At 37.0% G+C, this 13,049-nt stretch overlaps 1 protein-coding gene across 27 annotated transcripts in view; it reads right to left on the bottom strand.

Annotated features, from left to right (window-relative positions):
- The window catches only part of TENM3 (teneurin transmembrane protein 3), a 1,288,622-nt gene that overhangs the window by 391,983 nt on the left and 883,590 nt on the right, over positions 1-13,049 (bottom strand). For 23 of the 27 annotated variants that reach the window (XM_064148897.1, XM_064148896.1, XM_064148915.1 and 20 more), the window contains one exon: positions 6,266-6,339. The exons of the other annotated variants lie outside the window; for them this stretch is intronic. The gene's annotated coding sequence lies outside the window, so the exon portion shown is untranslated. The remainder of the gene's footprint in view (positions 1-6,265; positions 6,340-13,049) is intronic. 27 annotated transcript variants of the gene reach the window in all.

The following is a 13,049-nucleotide window of genomic DNA, read 5'->3' as shown; positions in this document are numbered from 1 at the left end:
TCTTGAAGCTGGCCTTTTCCACTCTGTCTTGCCAATTTGCACAATTCTTAAAAGTGTTCCAAAATATCTGACGACGAAAGAGGCAGCTTGAAAATTACTGAGATTTTTCTCCTTGTACAGCATTTTTGCACTCATTTTGTGAAACGTGAACTTAGTGGGCTGCCCAAGACAACAAAAAAGAAAAGCAGCAAAACCCCCAAACAAACAAAACCTTAAGACATGAATTACTTGGGAACTAGGTGTGATGCTCCAAGGTGACACTAAATGTAAAGAGTCATAGGGGGATGCAGCCTGTTCTGCCACAGTCCTGATGTCAGCAGATTCTCTACAACCAAAGAAAGATATGAAGGTGATGTATTGTTGCATATATTGTATTGTAGCTGACAAATGTTTCCCTTGATCCTTACAAAAAGCAAGGCCTAGTCCTTGAGGTTGCTCTACAAAAGTCAATTGTCATCACTAGTTTCACAACACACTAACGCCAAAATATGGACAAAACAAGCACGGCAGAAGCCATGAGGAGAAAAGGAAAAGAAGAGCTCTTAAAACAAAACCAAACCAAAAGACTTCTTAACAATCAGTTGAAGTACCAAGTAAAGATTGACAGTTTGCTCATCACATCACTTATCGATACCTAAAGGAAACAATCTGCCACTGTCCAACAACACTAGTTAGTCAATGATAACATCTACACCTAGGCTAGTATTTTCACTGTAAAAGATTGTGGGATTCCTCTTTCTTGAACATTCTAGTAAATTCATTTTTTGGAGAAGGTCACTACCACTCAATAGGGAGAAAGGAGCAATACACCTTTGTCAAGTGAAATTATCATCATATTTGTCAGAGTTACAAACTTCCCCATACACTCCTGTCATCTGCCACACCAGAAAAATGAGTGAGCCAATGAACATACTAGCTTAACATGGTCTTGCCAACAGAAGATAGGACCTGTACCAGTTTCAAGGGAAACAGCAGTGGTGTACGTGACCTCTTGAGGCAAGAACCTCCTGAGAGGCAAGAACAAGACAGCTGTCCTCACTATTCTTGGTGACCCTGACAACATCTAGCTCATAATACCCACGAATCACCTTTATGTAGAAAGTCTCACAAACTAGCCTCCACCTCAGAACTGGAAAATTCTGCATCTTTAGAACTTCACTGGAATGATTCACTGTAATAACAGATGTAGAAAACAGTACCTATTATATCCCCTGCCTCATCTTGCACCCTGTGTCAGAAACAAGCAAACTCCTAAGGCTTCGCAAAAACAAAGCAACACAGCAAAACAAGCGCTGCAGATTGTGTCCACACAGAGAGAAGTTATAAAGGGCAAAGACTCCTTAGTTACTTCCAGCTCCTTAAGCCTAAGTACTGTCATGTATCTACATAATGTTTTTGAGAAAAAAATTAACTGAGAAATTCTTGGAAACATGAAACTTTTACCACAGTTCCACATCCAGCTTGGGAAAACTACATGTAAGGTTTTACTCTGTGCTGCTTTGCGCAGCCAAAATGAGGATGGACTCAAATTATTTTCCTTTGTCCTAATCTCTCTGTTTCGAGGGCTGGAGTAGAGATATCACGTATCAGTACCTGGAAGCTACAGAATTACACAGGTTTTTTTACACCTGTGCCTGCAGTCAACTTTTTTTCTTTCTCTGCTGTACTAAATTTCAGGTAAGTGTGGATGCAGGTGAAAAGTGACAACATACTGTTGGTGTCTTTAAGAATTTTTGAAAGAATGCATAAATAAAAAACATCCTGAAGAGCCTCAATGACTTGGGGAAAAATAAAACAAAAAACAAACATCTCTTCAAATGCTTAAAAATCTCTCCAAAGTATTTCCCATGTAAACAAGGGAAAACAAAGGAATCACATAATGTATTCTATGGAGACATTTCATCAAAGGCTAAACCGGGCAGTTCTTAATTTTTGTACTATGGCATCTTTTTTTTTCATTCATGGCAAATAGAGCAGATCTCAGCAAGGTATTTAACCACACTAAGAGACACTCTGACTAGAGTTTTGAGAATGAAAGCAGGCTGAAAACATGCTCAATTTTTTATTAAAAAATATTTGATTCTACTGCTGCCTTATGCAATTCATAACCAATAGTAAAAAAAGACTACAAACTTAGAATCATAGAAGTAACCAGGTTGGAAGAGACCTCCAAGATCGTCTAGTCCAACCAAGCACCCAGCCCTAGCCAGTCAACTAGACCATGGCACTAAGTGCCTCAGCCAGGCTTTTCTTGAACACCACCAGGGATGGTGACACCACCACCTCCCTGGGCAGCCCATTCGAATGGCAAACCACTCTCTCTGTCAAGAACTTCCTCCTAACATCCAGCCTGTACTTCCCCTGGCACAACTTGAGACTGTGTCCCCTTGTTCTGTTGCTGGTTGGCTGGTAGAAGAGGCCAACCCCCACCTGGCTACAACCTCCCTTCAGGTAGTTGTAGGCAGCAATGAGGTCCCCCCTGAGCGTCCTCTTCTCCAGGCTAAACAACCCCAGCTCCCTCAACCTCTCCTCATAGGGTCTGTGTTCCAGGCCTCTCACCAGCTTCGTTGCCCTTCTCTGGACACATTCCAGCACCTCAACATCTCTCTTGAATTGAGGAGCCCAGAACTGGACACAGTACTCAAGGTGTGACCTGACCAGAATAATCTCCCTTGTCCTACTGCCCCACCATGTTCCTGATCCAGGCCAGGATGTCGGTGGCTTTCCTGGCCACCTGGGCACACTTTTTAAAATACAGAAAATTTTCATTAGGTATTTCAGAATTTAATTAAATTCATTGACTATTGGTCATTCACACATTCTTCTACTATGCATTTTGGCTATCAAATCAAAGTTCTGCTCAAGAATAGCAAGGACAAAAAGCAAACAGGATCAGGAGTATGGTTTGATTTTCTCACACTATCATAAATTATTTACTGAGCTTCAAAGCTTTGGTACAGATGATGAATATGGTGGGGAAAATAAGATGTGTTTATTTACTATCAATTATTTATTACACATGTTTTATAGTCTTTTCATTAAAATTCACTGTTTTTTTTTACCCATTCAGAGATTATGAATGGCCTATTTGCTGACTTTTCAAAATTAAGAGTTGCCCAAAAACTGAGCTCTTGAAGGGGGGGGGAAAAAAATTCAAAAACTTTCTGAAAATCATGTCCCTGCCTAGCAGTGAGGAACCTAACATCTCTATATGCAAAACATTACTCAAGACTAGATAAAATGAAGTCTTGAAACAAAATAAACTGCTTACATAAGCCAACTTAAGTAATTAATCATTTAGAGTGCAGAATACAAGCAATAGCTGAACTAAATTCACATCCAAATGAGTCAGATCAAAGAATTAACATGTCAGTCCTTCTGAGCAAAACAGGATATCAAGCCAGTCAAGCAGTTACAGACAGACATTTTTTCCTGATTAGAATTAAGTGTGGGATACACAATTGCATGCCAGATAGTTATTGTTTTTAATGTGCCTTAGGTCAAACGTGGTAAACTTCACGTTTCTAACCAGTGCTGTTTGTAATAGATTGGATGAAACACATTTACAAAAGAATCAATAAATGTAAAGACTGGAAAGAATTAGAGAGGCTTGCAGGCTTGTACCTATTGTCTGGGGGAATTAGATGTCAGTTTGAGTGTTATAAGTCCAACAAAGGTTTCCTAGCTTTAATTTACTAGAACACATAATGGGCAATGCAGAAGCTGGGAAACACTAGTAAGTCTGAATATATTACTTAACAAAGAGTTAATGAAGGTTACAAACATTATTATAGTCCTGGCATACTTTCTCTGATCATTCATTTCTACTTGGGAAAGGATGTTTCTTTGTAAGGCTGTTCCACTTAAAGTCTCAGAAGCGAGAAGCACTACATGTTTAAAATGTGGAATAAACAAACTGTAATACACAGCAATACTGAAAGCTATATAAACAGTGATAGAAAGCTTTCCAGTCTATCTCACAGAGAGTATACATTTGCATAGTTTACACACTTTTACAGGTCAGCTATACTACATCCTACCCATATCTTTAAAAAATTCATTTGCAAACTAATACATACAAACAAATGTATGAAGGGGACAAATAAATAAATATAGGCCAGAATGGAAAGGAAAAAAAAAAGCCACCAGTGTTCTTTAAAACCTAAAAGACTGTTTGGTACCAGAAAGCATATCCCAACTCCAGTTCATATATTAAAAACAGTAACTGCTTTCCTAAGGGTGTTCAGTGCTTCAAGCAGTTCTTGTGGAACAGAACATTCATACCCTTTCTAATGAAGTATTTCACAGGCATCTGATTTTTTTTTAGTCCTCAGTTCAATCTAACTTTAATTCAAATGTATAACTTCTCCATTCCAATAAAGTAATTAAGACACAAGGTATAGTTTATGCCATGCTAAGGTTTATCTTTGATTATCTCAATATATTTCCTCATATGATCTGATTTATAAACTAGAAAATGAAGGAACAGTGATGAACATATTACCCACAAGGTCTTACAGATAAACCATATGGTCTAGTGTTCTAACACACAAAATGAAATTTTAAACGCAAAATAGTGTTGTTTAATGCCATATTCCACTGGGTAAAATTTGACACAGAAGGTTGGATTTCTCCATCCCAGGTTCCCTCTTCAAACCACAAACTGTTCATGTGCAGCTGATAAGTACAGTATCTCTGAAACTCCCTTTATAACCCAGTGCATACATTGAAACGGTCACTGAAGTGTTATTCTTTCCCAAGGAAATGTGTAAAGAGCCCAATTTCTGATGACAGAAATGTATTCTACCACAGAGTTTTGAATAACAAGTTATTGAGTTCTTGTTCTACGGTGATGGGAAAGCCTCACTTGGGACTTTTGGGTTTGTATGACAAGAAGTTACTATGACCATAAAGAAAAAGGTGTATGTGTAGCTGCATTATAAAGCATTGCCTTGTTGCCAAGATTTTGTTAGTATCACTACCTCCAGACAAAAGTAAACATAACCCACATTCAAATTTATATATTAAATGCTTGCATGTTCAGGCACAAGGACATTGGTATGGTTTGCTCTACTGCTGCAGAGATTTGTTGTCAGCTCTGCCAACAGCAACCTGTATGGTTAATACATGTGCTAGTTGCTACATTACATCTACAGGAAAAAATATGCATATTTGACATTTTGCTTTCTTCTCATTTAAATCTACTTTAACAACTTGAGAGCCTTGTCACTGAGACAGCCAAGGTCATGATTTTTGAAGAAGGTTCACTGCAGACAACTCCCAAAGGGCTGTATGAGTGTCTCTTTGCCTGGTCACATCAAAAAGAAGTTTTAAAAAGGGTTAATCATTGCTTTAAAATAAAAAGGAAGTGCACTTTACAACAGAAGCTGATGTTTATGCTCCTCTTGGCTGTTCATTGTGGTTCATTCTGGTTGACAGAAATTGGGATGAAAAGCTTAGAAACAGCTATTCCTAGAAACAGCTGCCTCAGAAAAAGAGGACACACGATTAACCTTCTGGTATATCATTAGCCTAGTAAATTGTAGCATTCCATACTGCGAAAACATATTATGCAGTCCGTCTCTGAAAAGAAATCTTACTCAAATTTATATTCCAGTATATTCCTTCCATTGGTGTTATTGCAGAAATTAAGTATTTTAGATATTTAAAAAAAAGCCAGGAGTTCTTTCTTCTGTTGGCCCTTCCTACACACAAAGAGAGTTACTACAATGCTTAGACAAGTGATGAATTCCCACCTTTTAAAACTGGGGCACAAGGGCTGGGCACTGCTGTATTCTGAAAGCAGGTAAAACACATCTTTGGTCAATAAAGTTTTTTCACTGTGAGGAACTTAGGTGAAATACTTTCCTGGCAAAAAGTATGATTCATCTTGCCTCAGTCCAAAAATTACATCCCCAGCTATACATTCCTGTAAAATTCATTCTCAGTCAAATAACTGAACAAATAGCTAAAATATTATTTTTTACTGGCGGTAAGTCAGGGAAGAAGTATATCTATTTAAAACAAAATGGGGGGGTGGGGGAGGAGTAGAAAGTTCTGCATTTCAATAGATAAATGATAAGATCTGTGTAACATCAGTTAAGGACAAGCACAAATATTATCTGGTTTTAGGCATTCACAGAAAAGGGCACACTATTTTTATACATGGAAATGTCATCTTTCTGAAAGACCATTCTTAGTTTTCAATTTTCTTCTCACTTCTCTTCCAGTATAATACCAAATAGGATGTTTAATGGCAGCTTACCTCTAACGTTAAAGAAATAGTTGCCTGATTGTTGCCAGTGTCTCAAAGACTTTCTTTCACCTTGCAATAGACTCCTATGGAAAATGGAAAGGCAATTATTCAAGCAGAATCAGCTAGGAGAAAAAGTGTTCTCTTTCACTAACACAAAAATACAACTAGACTATATATTTTCTTTAAGTACCTAAGTGTAAGAAGCATTTTCTATGTAAAGGAGCAAACTGTCTAACAAGAGCTGCAGTACAGAAGTAGCTTCTTTGTTTTATGGGCACGTACAGAGAGAAGAGGGGAAGGAGCTAGGACATAGTAACACAAAATTTAAGAAGTCGGTTCCTACTTGCTACTTATTTCATCTGAAACCAGTAAGATTTTACCATAAGGATGGGCAAATAACAACATAGGTGGTTCAGAGAGGCCACCGGGTCCCCACCCTGAAGGTGTCCAAGACTGTGCTGGACGCAACACTGAACAATCCAATTTAACCAGGCCAGCTTTGAGCTGAGCAAAGAAACAAACCAGGCAAACTCTGGAGGTCACTCCCTATTTAAATACCTATTCATATACAATCATAGAATAATTTATAACAGCTATTCTTTTTCCAGTAAGTCAGGTTCACTGCACTTATACCACAGAAAACAGCCTGAAGAGTGTGGCATCCTTCAAGATCTATGGAAAATCAGTAAATAGTCAGCACATGGCAGAAACAGAAGCTTTTCTAACGTCTGCCACTAACACCCAGAGAGGAAACAGCCCCCAGGACACCTAGAATATGCTCTCATCTTGTTTCTGATTTCATTTCAATACCCACTCCCTGCCCTCCTCCTTATCACTACTCTGAAAAAACACCCCAAAACCTCCAAACAAAACCAACAAAAACACTAAACCCAACCAAAAACCCCAAACAAACCAAACTAAAAAACACACACCCCCAAAAACCCAAGCAAACAAAAAACCCAAACATCAAAATCACAAAAAAAACCAACCATAAATGAACAAAATAACAACAAAAAAATCCAAACAAAACCAGTAGAAAAGCCCCACACAGTCATACACAAAATAATCACATACAAAAAACCCAACCAACCAAAAAAAAAACCCAAAACTGATTTTTTAAACAAGCAGGAACAGGAAGGGAATTTAGCTGACAAACTGATTCCTAACGGGAGGGAAGGCTTTCTGTTTTGGAAGCTTTAGCATGGTCTTCATAAGAAAGGAAAACACTTCCCTAACTCATCTCTGTAAAACACCTGTATTCCATTTGTAGAAATATACTTCAGGGAAAGCCGCGTGGCAATATATTCCATTTCTTTTGTGAACTTCACAGAATATTATTCCAGGGCTGGTAACCGTTGGAATAATCTACATACTTGGCAATTTCATTGCCCCCTGCCCCCTACATTTATTTCCTTATTGCATATAGTCTTAAATACTACAAAAGGAACAAAACAACCCTATCACTTTATACAGGGAAGCTTCAAGACAGCATAAAAACAGCTTGATTTCTCATACTAATTATAAATTTTAGGGTATTATTAAATACCCCAGAGAATATTTCAGTATTATAGCTCCCACCATGTAAATTCCCTCATTTCACTTTAAGAATGTGTATATAGCACTTAGTTCTGCTCCAAATTTTTATTCTAATTCTCTGTACGTATCTCTACTGTTAATACAGACTACAAAGGCAGAGTGGAAGGATCATGTGGCTAGTGCACAATACCTTAAATTCAGCACTAATATGTCAAATTTTTCTTTCCACAAAATTACACCTGTCAGTCCAGACAGATTCATGAAGAAGGAAACAACTCAGCGTTCCAGCAATTTCTATCTACCTTTCAAAACAAAAGGCTAGGCTTACTACACTCATCTTCAGTACAGGAATCATTAACATAAACTTTCTCTTGATTCATGAGCATCTCAGCAGGCACTTTCTCCCATGCTAAACTTGCAGTTATTTTTCCATATTTATGCTGTTCAGATAGACAAGAAACACTGCATATTCACCTGCAGAAGTACACCTGACAGTCTTTTAGATTATATACTTAGTGCAAGTACCTGTGTAGAATACTTAATCTGCTACACAGAGATGTATAAGGATATGCTGCTATTAAGACACAAATACAGTTTGGCCTGTTTGAGATCTCTTTGAACACTGGTGCCTAAGCCGTTTATCACACCATGCATGGCACCAGTACAGGTAATCAATAGGATCTGCAACCTAGCAAGACTGAAAAAGCAAGCCTACAAGATAAGACGGCAAACATATAACTGAGAGTGCACATGCAAGCTGCAAGGAATTAGAAGAAAGATTTTTTTGCTAATGATGCATGAACAAAGCTATTCTGTTTGTCAAATGCCATGCAGCCTCCGTAACATTAATTAATGCAATCCTCATCTGCACTGTTGACATCTTTTACATTAGAGAGGTACCAGGCTTCATAAAGGCAAAGCTAAAAAGTTTAGTGCATATTCTTGAGCAAAATGGCATGTTCTGGTTTTGCCAATTACACACATTAATAATAAGGAAATAAATTAAATGAAACTAGCAAGAAAGGTGGAAAAAACATTTAAAAATAAATGTTATTGCCTTCAGCATGCTTGGGTAGTTTCTGTGCTGTAGATACCACAAATACACATTCAAGACATTCTTTAATTCTTTTTCTCCTACAGGAATAAAAGAACCAACAGACAAGACATTGGTGGCTGTCCTAAGGAATCCATTTCAACCTCTTGACACAAATAATACATACTAGAACATTTAGCTAAAGCATAATTATATTAAAAGACATTTCACCTACAAAAGTGTATTAGCTTTCCCTATTTATGTTCCCATTTTACAAACATTAGCAGCATTTTAAAGGATTAATGTGATTATCTTTATTTTACTGGTTTTTTTAAACAAAAATACAATTACTGAATGAGACAATAAAATTGCTTGTAACAGTTTCCAGGGTGATCCTGACATCCCAAGAATCTTTCAGCCAAAGTAGTGCTGTCACTGCTTTCAGGAGTCTGAAAATAACTTTTTTTAGTGGTCACCATCCGATTTGCAACTTACGACTGTTTATTCTTTTGTTACCAACAAGCACACACGAGCCTGGAATCTTATCCATGAGTTTAAATTACTATGACAAAGGCTGAAAGATAAAACCATATAGGCAATGTATTCACACATATTTGGTGGTTTGGATTTTGGTGGGGGCTTTTGTTTTCAGTTTTTTGGGCAGTGTTTTTTGTGTACAGGGAAAAATAATTGTTTAAGCATGGCTATAGTTTTTCCATCCCATATGAGCATCTTCTAATCTCTTCCACTATTATTTGTAATTCTCTTGGTCTGACATGGATTGAGTTGAACCTGCTGTTGTTACTTATACTATGCTTCAGCTACTAGTTTAATGGAAGTACAGAATAAACAAGCTGCCTACAATATCTTATGGTATGTTTATATCATAATGAATTTTAAATTGGGAAAAATGTTTATTTACATCATTATTATTCTAAATTTATTATGGCTATTTTTCTTTCAAAGCATTTTAAAACATTTTTTAACACTTGTTCCACTCCCCTCACCCTCTCTGATTCCTGTACATTTGGAATTTCACCCCTAGATTTTTATTATGGTATTGCCTTTTCATTAAAAAATATTTTTTTTTAATATCATCTAATCAACTAAGAAACACAAAGTTTGTTTCCTATCTCACACTAAATAGCTACATACTAGTAACATTTCAGGCTTGCAACTGATTATCCCAATTACGCTAGGTTTTATAGCTTCTCATAGAATCTTATAGATTCTTAACTTACAATGAAACCTCCTGCCTTCTTACAGCAGCACATATCCATTTTTTAAAAAGGAAGCCAGATAGAGTATTTTTGTGCATTTGCCATAAGCAAACAGTATTTTCTTCTGAACAATTTGATCTTACACTGTAAATTGTAGATACATTCTTAAAGGAGAATATTTTGTTCTGAACTCCTCCGTAAACAGAGGCAAGAGAGTTCCTGAATGGAATTTATTTTGCTTTAAGATCTCCTACGTTATCTCCTCCCCTACACACACACTTGGTCAGGAAAGACAACTGGATACACACAGCATATGGAGTAATTCACTTCTCTTGTACTCTTGAAAGACACAAGGTTGCCAGACCACGTGGAAGAGTAGTAATAGAACTGTAAATAACAAGCTCTTTCTCACCCAGAGGCCACTCAGAAAGTATTAACTATCCAACAATGGCTTAATTAGCCCAAAGTATCTTTTTTCTCTGAGGACTTCACTCAAACTCAGATCTTATATTTTAGAAGTCACAAGAGCCTGTGCAATTCAACACCTTTGGTCACGTTCACTGCAAGGCCTCCACAATGCATTACTGTAAGGAGGTAAAACATTTTCTGGTTAAACACTCAAGTGTTTTTAAAGACTATCCTGTTTATTCTGCTGTGTCACCAATTTAAACCTTATTACTCTCCAATTATCAGTTGAAAATGACTATGTAAGTATATATACATACATAAACGAACATGCTACATGGCTTATGCAATCAGCTAAAGAGAAGTCTAGCAAATCAAACTGCAGCACACACTCTGGTTACAAAAATAAACCTTTTAGTATTAAATTAAAAACAAAAAAGGAAAAGGCTTTTGCAGAATACACAGCAAATATTGTAACTCAATTACAGAAGAAGTCCACACAACAGTCTGCTTTATTACACACAACTGACTCAGTCAGGTACAAGAACGCAGCCGAGATGCCAGTCAAGATGCAAGTCAATTCAGATATACAGTCTTTCCAATATGGGGCTGAAAAAAATGTAATGAACAACAGTGTTTAACAAATGGAAACCAATAAGAAGTTCCTAAGGCCAGGTATTCCATAGCCTAAGCTGCAAGCTCTGCTTAGATGTAAACATTCTCACTGCAAAACTCCCTATACAAAAAGAATCACAGCAACAGCATCCAACGTAAAACAGTGCTAAATCAGCAAAATTAAGTGGTTTTGACATAAAATCCTGAGATGGTGTTTTAAAGTTAGACGTTATGTGGATAAAGAAAATAGGGCAGCGTGTTCCAAAATATCAAAGGGCTACCATAAAGGTGCCTCTATGGCTCAAAAAAATACACCCCCACACAGAAACTTTACTCACCTTCTACTCCCAAAAATTCCAAACAAACATTAATCAATCTGTCATAAAGGATTTTAGACTCCTCAAAAGAATAGTCTACAATAAGTAAACAGCTAATCATTGTACTTCTATCACTCAACACTCCCTACTCTAAACCAGTTTCATTCATTTAATACTTTATCTGGTCACTTCTCACTTCCTTCCACCTGCTCCTACACCACCCTTGTTTAATATTTGAGGTCTGTTATCATGCCACAGTTGAGCTTCTAAAGGATGGAAGTCTAAACCAGGACTACCAAATAGATTCCTACTACAAGTTGTTAAAATCTTTTCAATTGTAAATGCTTTACATCCAATGTGTACTTTCACTGCAAGTGAAAAAAAAGATTTTAATTTAACTGTAAAATAAGACTTGTGCCACAGAGATAAAACCCCAGTCATTTTTTGGATGCGAGTCCTGTATTAGATTCAGTTTCTAATTCTAAGAGAAGCCATCCCTACTCCTCTTCTTACTCCATGCAAAGCAAGTCACAGAAGATATCCCAATTGTTACCTCAGAAAGTTGAACACCTTGCACTTGCACACCCAATTTTTTAAGTCTATCACTTGAAGGCAGTTTTCTATTCTCTTGCATCTCTAGATCAGTGCTTCACTGATACTTAAATTTTGCAGGCTATTCTATTCTCACTATCATTATTGTTTTAGAGTCCCCACCCCTCTAAGGTCAGTTTTACATGCTACACCTTTAAATAACAGATATGTCTCTAATGGAAGCTTTCTTATATTTCTCCTTGAAAACAGATGGAACTTAAGTTTCTTCTTGGAAGCCATGACTTCCAGCTTCACCCATTCCTCAGTAATTGCTACACAGCATCAACACCTGCCAAGAAAAACACTAACAACCCAAGCCTTTCTTGAACTTGGCTACCTCTAGGATTTCTCTGTTAGTAAGTTCCACATGTTTTCTTCATCTCAAAATACCTATTGACAGGATAATCCAAGCTCAATTTTCTTTCACTCTTGCCTTGTTGAGTCTGCTGTTGATACTTAAGAACTGAAAAGGTGCCAGTCTGTATCTCCAGGACAGACCATTGAACCTTCTTGTCTTATCCAAAACATGTCACAAATCTGCTCCATATGCAAGCTTAAGAAAATGTCAAAAAAGACAGCATAACTCAAAGATCAAAAAAATAAAAGGGGGGGGTCGAGGGGATGAAGTTTACATGCCTTATTAATACATGTTTTCTTTAAAATCCCTCTTGTTATTGCTGGGTTTTCTGTAGCACAAAGGAAGAATCAAGTATTGTCATACAGTCTGCTAAGCAATTATTACACCTCCATACTGCAACATGCTAGAATAAGTTTAATTAAAAGACAGTTTTTGACAGATAAGAAGTCCATACAGATGTCTTTTGCATATTACTAATTAAAATCCAATACTCTTATCATGAACCTCATTCTTTAACATGAAAATCTACTACGGAAATTTCATTTGTTTTGCAGGCTGAACTACAGTGCTTAAAATGTCTGAAGTTTCTTTCACAATTCATTTGTATGCATTTCAGACTTCTAAAACAGATCATTTTTATACCACAGTAACAAACAGCTGTTGTCAGCTTTCTACATAAGCTTTCTGTTTATAATGTATTTAGATGCTTTGAGGTGGT

Source organism: Pogoniulus pusillus, chromosome 9 (genome assembly GCF_015220805.1).
Source record: "Pogoniulus pusillus isolate bPogPus1 chromosome 9, bPogPus1.pri, whole genome shotgun sequence".
Lineage (NCBI taxonomy): Eukaryota > Metazoa > Chordata > Aves > Piciformes > Lybiidae > Pogoniulus > Pogoniulus pusillus.
The sequence above is the reverse complement of the archived record's forward strand: the minus strand, read 5'-3'. Positions and strand labels throughout refer to the sequence as shown.